The sequence below is a fragment of the Drosophila guanche genome, unplaced genomic scaffold (assembly GCF_900245975.1).
Source record: "Drosophila guanche unplaced genomic scaffold, DGUA_6, whole genome shotgun sequence".
NCBI lineage: Eukaryota > Metazoa > Arthropoda > Insecta > Diptera > Drosophilidae > Drosophila > Drosophila guanche.
In genome coordinates, this window is record NW_022995749.1 from 6,275,576 (window position 1) to 6,285,360 (window position 9,785).

The window sequence follows — 9,785 nt, forward strand, 5'->3', positions numbered from 1 at the left end:
TAAAAATCTCGGAATTTATACTTTCAGGAACTAAGGAGCTACATTTTAGTAATTTTACAAAGAATTTACAAACAAAAATGTCTTTTAATTTTTCATTTATGTAGACAATTTTATTTTATTTTGATTTTATTTTATATCAATTAAAATCAAATATAAAAAAAAAATTCCCCCCTTAAAATATCAATCAATTGAATGGCACCCCTGCACCCACAATCCCCAGCCCTGCCGCTATTTTCTGCAACTAATAACTCAATTAATAACTCATTTGGTTGGGGGGAACGGACTTGCAGTAAATAAAAACTTGAACAGCAGCAAAGTGTGCAATTTGTGTTCACACCACTTGCCAACAAAAAATACAAGAAACAAAAATGTGGTAGGCGCAACTTTTATAAAAAGCCAAATTAAATGACTTGCCCAAAGCACACGAAAGGAGGGAGAGAGAGGTGCAAAAAATTCGTCTACAATTTGATTACACACAACAACAACTACGAAACTGAGGTCCAGCAACAGCAAAAACAGCAGCAGCAGCAGCGAGTGCAAAATAGCGGGTCCAATAGGGGAGGGGGGAGTGCAGCGACAACATTGTAATTCAATTTCGGAGCACAGGAAGCACACAAAAAGACAACAAGAAACAAACAAAAAAAAAACACTGAAACTAAGAAGGTAAAGTGGAAACAACGATAATATACCCTTTAAAAAATGTAATTTCTTTTTACGGTATACGGTTTTCTCCACCACTTCCAATTCAAATAACAAATACAAATAAAATAAATTTAAATGTAAATAAAACTGTTATTCTCTCGTTATTAATTTTCTCTCTATTTTTAGCACTCCAAAATCGTATTTAAAACCAATGTACTCCCCTCATTGTAGGGCATAGCTGCTAATGAAAGTAACGACGTCCGAGCGGTCGTTGCAGCGGCATAGAGAGAGGGACACAGAGAGAGATGCAGAGAGCGAGAGAGAGAGAGAGGTGGAGTCAATGCAGTGCAATAAACAGAGCAGCAGCAAAAGAGGCAAATTTCGCTCTTAGGCATTTAGCAGCAAATTTAAATGCATTATAAACGAGGGGAGGCAAAAATCAAAACAGTTAAAAAAGAGGCATGAAAAAAGGCCATAGAGAGAGGCATAGAGGGATAGGGAAAAAGATAAACTGTGAGTGGGAGTGGGCTCATGCCAATTACAGATGTCATTGAACTATGCACGCAAAAGGGGGAAATCTAGGATAGTCAAATGAAAAGGCGACAGCCCATAAAAGATTTAGAAAAAAAGCAAACGAAAAAAAAAACAGAGCAACAGTTAACAGAAAAGAAAAAAAAAACAAAGCAATAGTTGAGGAAAAAGCAGGAAAGGAAAAGAAATGAATCCTTGATTGGGGATAGCTTTAAAAAGAAAACTAATTGAAGGCGATGGATACTAATTTGTTCGTCTTAAGGACACTAGACTGGGAGGAAATGTTGTTGGAAACTCGAAGAAATATTGGTTTAAGTGCCGAGGGTTTTTTCTTTATTCTCAAATTGTACTCTAAAATGTACCACAAATAAATCTTTATCAGCAGCCTTTCACCAACTATTTATGCACCTACAACCCCATCTCACCTGCCTGCCTACTTCTGTGTCTTTCCGTCAAGTGAACTGCAAACAGGCTGTACATTTTCTTTGCTCAACTTCCTGTCAAACAGTTGGCTTTTTAACAAACCAACAAAATGGCATATGTGACACCCAGAAGATGGTAGGTTTGGGAGCCGGTGAGGCGTTGCGGTTTTGAGTCCACAGCGGAAACGGAAATGCGCATTTACACGTAACATTAACCGCCGTCAGTGAATGTTAGTAGGAGCATCCCGTACTCGCACTCCAAAAGCAAACAAAAACCAGAAAACCAAAAACGCAAAATCAACAAACAAACGAAAACGCCAAAACAGTCAGCCAGGAATTCAGGATTCCAGCAGCCCCCAAAAGGATGCCATATTCCATATGGTAATGGTAAAAGCATTAAGGTGTGCTCCTAACACAGCACACACACAGCCCCTTCCTTATACACTATAGTTTCCCCCTCTGCTGATACCATATTCTCGAAGTATACTTAGCACGATGGCAGATCCCCTCGACCCGGCAATGATTTAGTCGTGTGTGAAGCAACGATTTGCGGTGACGATGCCAATGAGATGACGACGATGCCGCACTGTGTGGCAGAGTGGCAGTGGCAGCCGTCAGGATGACTCCTTCAATATTTGCATAAGTCCCTCAAAGTCCCGCCTCATCGCAAAAGTCTTTCAACAACAAAATATTCAAGCATCCGCAGAGTTCTCATCCCCTCTAATGCTGTGCGCCTCATTTGTAGGTAAGTGAGAAAGGAAGAGAGCAAAAGAGTGATAGAGGGATAGAGGGAGAGAGCGAGTGCGCTTTGCATGTGATAGTGGTTCACGGATTCAATTTGGGGCAGGGCGGACTGACTGGGATTCGTACTTAAATTTGAATTATTTATGGGGTTGTGCTATCAAATCTTGATAAGTGATTCATTAGCGATACAAAAGAGAAGAGAAAAACGCTGCAGCCTTTCGTGGGGGATTTAAAAATACATAATACAAATGCATACATAAATGCATACATAATATACATTACTTTTACATACGTACTCATTCATCATGAAAGCTCATTCGTAATCGTTCTACAAACGATTCCCGACTGTTTCAAGAGTTAGCTCTGTGACTTCCAAGCAGGTTATATTTATATAGTTCTAATCTTGTTTTATTTGGATTTCCCACAGCCCAAATGCAACGACATATCTGAAAGAACATTTGCTTTTATTTTTTTAGCATTAAATATGGGATTTTGAACTTTTACTTACATAAACCAGCTAAAAGAAATTAAGATCACCTCATCTCTAAATCAAATTTTAAAGAGCGTCAAAATCCACCAATCATTTAAAGTGTTATTTTTAAACCATCAAATCATTGCTCTTATTCTTTAGTTCGATCCATTGATCATTCTATCCAGCTTGGGTTCGAATCTTAATCGAGTTTCCTTTCGGTTCGATTTTCTTTCAGCGAATTTTGTTTCCCCATCTTATGGGGGTTTACAAACTTCCACAGCAAAAGCAAAGGAAAAAAAACTCGGGGCTTTGGCTGCTCAGCCCCCACACACACACACACACACACAGTTTTTCTTCCACTCTGCCCTTTGGTTCATTCGTTGCTCCGTTCATTTGTGGCTTGACTTGGGGTTGGGGTTGGGGGCGTGTTCCTTTGCTTTCGTTCGCCTTTTGCTCATTACAAAGCCACCGAGACGGGCTATTAATCATGAGCTTATTGAGGCATAAACGCGTTGAGCCACACACACACAGAGAGAGAGAGAGAGAGAGAGAGAGAATGAGGCGCTTACGTCTTTACCGTTTCGCTGCTTCTGCTCCCAGAGTTGCACTGCGCTTTAATAAATAAACATTTTCAATTTAAGAGGCAAGCTCCACGTCTGACTGCAACGGAGGGTTTTTCCTTGGATAATTTGTGTGGCCACCTGTTTGAAGTCGGGTTGGATAGGAACTAGAGAGAGGGGAGAGAGAGTAAATTTGAGTGCCTTAAGCGACTGTGCATTGTCATGTTTTATGGCGTTCTATCGCTGGGAAAACTCTCACTCTCTGCTTACGCTTTGGGATACTCTCTCTCACTCTCGTCACTCCATTCGGGGAGTGGGGCAAAAGAAAGCCGTCAAAGTATCGCATGACAGCAAGTACGTTGCGTAGCCTGTGCGAGTGCGAGAGGATTCGTATGCAGGCATACGAGCAATCACTCATGCCGACAGCAGCCTCGGGGCAGCCAGGAACAATAGGAGGAGCCCGGACAACATACTGGGTGTGGTGTTGGATGTGCCTCGGTAAGTGCCCCCGTTGGGTGCTTTTAACATAAACGCCATGCATTTATGTTTATTCAAGTGTCAGACAGGGGCCAGAGTGTGGGCCCAGCCCAGAATGTATCTGAAAGTGTGAGCGACTGTGCAAACACCACACTACATCTCCCTCTCTCTCTCTCTGTGTTTACGCATTCAAACAACACCAGTCGGGCATTTTGGCATTGTAATGATTTATCGACAATTGTTAGTCGTTTGAATCTTGTTTGTCGCACTCGACAAACTCTGGCACAAGTCACACAGCATTTGCCGCGGGCAAACGTCACACCCAAACGCACACCGCAAGGATCACCAGTGCCATACCCCAGCCGCAGCTCCACTTCAGATTCTCGGCAAAGTTGTACCTTTCTTTGTTGTTTGTTTGGATATTTGTTTAGGGGTGGCAAAGGCTATGCTCATCTGTACACACGAGAGTCGTGAGTGATTCCTAATCGCAAGCGTAATCGTTTCATAAATTCATTAATTTTCTTTCATAATTGTCTGTAAATCATATCAGAAGCAGAAACCCTGCACCAAAATGTTCTTCACTTTGCTTTTCCTACAAAAAGATTCCATATCAATGCCATTCATTTTAATGTTTTAATCTTCTCCCTCCACTCAACACTTAATAATAACCCCTTCTTTTTTGCACCTACGTTTTTTTGTTGTATCTTTTTATGTAGCGCATAAATCATTAAAAAAGTTTTCACACATTACGCATACGCCCCCACCGCGCCAACCAGGCGGCAAAGTGTCTATAAAAACGCTTGAAATGTGTATAAGCTTTCCAGACGAGAAGAGCAGCTCATGAAGAGAGAGAGAGGAGAAACTTTTGCACATAAAAATGCTTACACCTCTTGAGGGACAGAATGGGGCAAAAGTACCTTTGGGTGGGTCTTCATTTTCAATATTTTGTTGCACGTTGCAGCAGCAAACTTTGGCCCATTGCCACCACAGTAAACAACTTTCCTTCTTTTTTTTTTTGTGCGTGCATAATAACATAATTAATTAATGTGTGTGGCAAGCATGGAATCTGCAGCAGCATACTTAAAGGTCAGAGAGTGAGAGGCCAGAGCCAAGCACTTTAAAATCCAACCAGCAATGGAATGTTTATACGATTCGCAATTAGTGGAAAGCACTCCGCCATGTGTGGCACTCCGCTTCGTGTGCGGCTGTCAGGACCGAACGAACCTCTGCTTAATTTATCGCTTGTTATGTTTAAAACGTTAAAATCCCAGGCCCCATTAACAGGCCATTGTGTTGCAATATTTGCCAGCTTCTAAGAAAAGCCGAAAAGTGCACGGACAATGTGTCTGTGTGTGGTTTGTGTATCTCTTAAGCCATTTCCCATTTTTAAAGGCTTGGGGTAACATTATTGCGGCACATTAATCACTGGAAAAAGCACAGGAAACTTCTGCCACACAGCCACTCGCTGAAAGCAAAAGTGTTTTACTCTCTTTTGCTCACTGCCCCATGCTGCCTCTAGCTAAAAGCCTGCCACATGGAACTCAAAGACAAAATCTACAAAATTAATATGCAATTAAATGAAAATTAGCAGCCAAAAATAGTGCAGCCGCAAATTGATAATAATATTTAATGGCAAGTCAATTTGTTGTTATTTTTTTGTGCACTGCTCTCTGGCCACTGAAAAGCACAAGCACACACACACACACGCAGCTAAAATTATCTAAACATTGATTTCCATGGCATAGTGTTTGTTTGTGTGCAGCCAAATTGAACTTCAGTGAACCCCCGCCATTTGTGTGCTGTTTGTTGTCAATAATTATGCATTAATTATGCATCCGCCAAAGCAAATACCCAAAGGGGAAGCAAACAGACAGCTCCGGAGAGAGAGAGAGAGAGAGAGAGAAAAGGCAGGGAAAATGCAAAAGAGTGAGAGAGAAATGCGGTGGTTCAATGAGCAGGCCATTCCACCTGTATTTTTGGCTAATTTGTGCGGGGCCATGCATGTGATGGACAACGAGATAAAACCCCAAACAAACCAGCACCAAATGCGAATGCATGCGAATACATTTGAAAATTGTATTATGTTAATAAATTGCCAGCACCCCAAAATAATGTTAATTTTTGGGCGCGACTGGCGCCACGTTTCAGGAAGCGCCTGATCACATTTGTGGCCTTAAAGTATTACCAGTAAATAGCAGAGTAAACACCAAAATATATCTGATATATTTATGTGTAATTGCAGTCCTGTGGTTGGTTTGCAGCTTATTGAATTTAATTATACAAATGAAAAATATTTAGCCCCTGAGCTCAAGTGGTGTTCATGGCAACCATTGAGAGAGCTGCCGATTGCCCCAACCCCAACCACTCGCCAGAATGTTTTGTAATTTTAATTCGATTTTATAGCAGTTTATTTATATGTATGTGTATTAATTTGATTTCATTCTGAATTACATGTGTAAGCACAGTTTCATTTCGAGGGCTCTTTACGCTCTGACACGCTCTACACTTGAGGGTTTTATGTTACTTAACCCAATATCAGGAATTAGTATTGAGCATGGAAAACGCCAGCAAATGCTTTAAAAACATTTTTAAACACAATTTCTTCTTGACCGAACAAAATGCTGCTGCTAATCAAAAGTCCAAATGTCATTGGAAATCATTGAAGTTTCCAACTGAATTGCCATAAATTTGCACAAAAGGAATTGCATCTCACTTTCAGCTGTAAATGCCGTAAGCTGTAATCCCCCGACAGCAAAGAGAAAAAATAGCGCACAATATCAAATATTTTCACATTTTTGAACGGCCCCCCAGTGACATTGAAAACGGCACCGAGCAAACAAAAAAATCCCACAGATACAATATATACATTTTTTTTGTGTATAAATCATAAGTGTGGGGGGCGTGGCGCATAAATTGTATTTACATTTCTATATCTGGCAAAAGAAAAAAACTAGCGGCGGGGCATATTGCCGCTCACGATACTCGATATTTGCGCTAGTAAGCTGCATATTTATGCCACACACCACACAAAAAGCGATTTATTTATGCCACTTTTGTGCTGCTTTTGTGTTTGATTTCATTGAAATGAATCAACTATTTCGCTGAAGCCAGCGCCAAGGCCTGATGATTGATTTCGTTGTGTGCTGTTGGGATTTTCAGAGAAAGAAAATGCAGATAAAATAATTTCTGACCTTCATTTACTTAAAGTACTGATACAACTGGCAATTGGTTTCTGTACTCCTTTACCATTAAAACTATTTATTTGCCACAGACAATAGACTTTTGTGTGTGCTGCAGGCACAACTTGTGGAAACTTGTAGAATTTCCCTGGTTGCCATGGCTTTCACGTACAAGTTGCAACTTTAATTTAATCGTCAGATGAAAGGCGCAGCCAAATGGGGAAATGTTTTTATTCAATTGCCTGCTGAATGTAGTGACGCATGTGTGGTGTGTGTGTGGAGGGGAGGACGGGCAACCCCACTCGAAATGAGTGGCATGTCGTGCATGGTTTCGGTTTGTTGGCGTGTGCCACGGCCATGGCTACTGCAGTCGTCCTCCGCCGTGGCCATAGCCGCCGTTCCATCGGTCGCGACATGTTTACGGCGATGCGTGTGCCCACCGAGGTTCTTGCATGTTTATTTCCTTCTGCTGCAATTGAATGCAGCATCGAAGGTAGCTCACATGCTCAGGCGGGTCATATAATCCTCCATTTTTTACGGCCATTTTATGGCATCCATCAGGCAGCGCAATGGAGAGCCAGCGCTAGGGACTGAGAGAAACAAACAGACGTGTTTTTCATAATGCATTTTTAATAGAGTGACCCGAGGAGAGCCTCTGCTGCTGCTCCTGATTCTGAGATTGCCCAACCCTTTGCAGTCCCCTTTGTCCCATCAGCTTGCACCTCTCTGAATTCCACTTTCGTCGCATTTTAAAATTCATTTCAATATCGGCTTGTCTCTTTTTTTTGGCCCCTTTATGTATGGTATTTATTTATAAACAAATCATTTGGACCGCTCCATTGATTCATGTAATATACTCGTACTGCCGTCCCTTGCTCTTGCACAAAAAGAAATGTGAAAGAAAACCAAATTCATTTAAAAATAAAAACAGGAAAAATATAAAAACAATATGGAAAAAATATGCCAAAAAATATGAACAAAATATGGTGGAAAAACATTGAGAAGTACAAAAAAAAGACAATGAAAAATATAAAGAAAAAAAGAACCAGGAAAAAACAAAGTAAAATAAAAAAAAATAAAGATTAATGTTCGAAGCGCAGCTCTTGAGTTTCAACAACAGTTGGGGGCGCTTTTTCCTTTCCCATTTCCTCTTTTTTCTTTCCATTGTTGTATTTATTTTCGAATGTTTTGTGGCTCATTTAAATTCGTATAAATTCAGAAAAAGCGTAAACCCAATCATTAATCGATGTGGATCTCGATTGCATTTTGTTGGAACCACAAAGCCAAGGCTCTGACTGACCTTTTGGTTGAGGCCTAAGTAAACGCCCGCCGACCACACGGCCGACCCCCCACTGAGGCACATTAATAATTTTCGCTATTTGCTAACAATATCAAGTGGCAAGTCATTATTCATGACAAACGGAGCACAGAGAGAACAGAGAGGGGATCAGCAGTGGAGCACCTAATGACTATGAACAGCTTTTGGTCATGGATATTTAAGTGGGTGGCAGGGCTAGAGCAGAAGCAGGTGGTGACGGAGGTGGAACGTCGCTGGCAGTCGGTGGCAGAGCTGCACAAGGAGCAGCAGGAGGGTGTGTGATGGCCGTTTGTGGTAGCGGGTTTTAGGACCTGTTCATGCAGAAAATTATATGCATAAAACCCGTGATTATGTTGTCCAGACTGCCTGTGCATTATTACAACTGAAGGAAAAAAAAAGGAAGAAATGGCAGAAAAAATACAGAAAAGGAAGGAAAATAGGACACATAAAAACAGTTAAAGAAAAAACTGTACCAAGGAACCCAGCAAAACAGAAAGAAAGCGATTAAAATTCAATGGAAAATCAAGTATAGAAATAACCTAAAAATATGTTGAAATCTAAAGGGATTTTTCGTATAATATTTTTAGAGCTACAAAATTAAGGCAAAAAGTCCATATTTCAATTCAATTTAATTGGTATTAAGCATAACTAATTTAGGTATAATTATAAATATGTTAAAGAGGCTTTTAAGCATGTTTTTAATCCACACATAAAACCGGTTCAAATTATTACAATTTTACATTTTGGGTAGAATAAAAAATGTAAATATACAAAATATTTTGTTTCTAATTTATTAATCATATTTATTTAAATAAAGTATTTAATGCTAATGTCAAACTGTGAGTGATATTAGCTTTTAAATTAATTGAAATTTGAAATAATAAATCCACCAAAGATGCAGACATTTGGTGCTTGGCAAACTTTTACCCTTAACATGAATACCTCTATCGCCCCACAAAAAGGATATCCAAATAGAGCCACAAAATGTTTAAGTAAACTCTCAAAGAGCTCAAAGAATAATGCAAGTCACTCAAGGCGGCAGGGGGTGCACAGGTACAAGCGCCAGCCGAAAGAGGGCGCCATAGAAAAGTTAACCTAAAAAGAACGAAAAGAAGGAAAAAACGAACGCCGGCAGCAGTTGCTTTATGGAAAGTCATTTAGGTGAAGTTTTCACCCACTCCAGCCTCCACTCTCTGCCAGTGAGGCTGTGGCAATTATAACACGACATCCATATGTTGCAAGTGCTACTAAGAGCCGCTGTGTGGCAGCTGTGCGCTAGATGCATTTGCCACTGCCTTTGCCCACCTTCTTCCCCCTCCAGCTCTCCCCCTGCTACTGCTGCTGCTGCTGCTGCTGCTGCTGCTCTTGGGTTGCAACCCGTTAATGTGTTGCACTTAAAATTTATGCCCCCGAAAAAGTAGCAGCAGGCAGGCAGGCAGG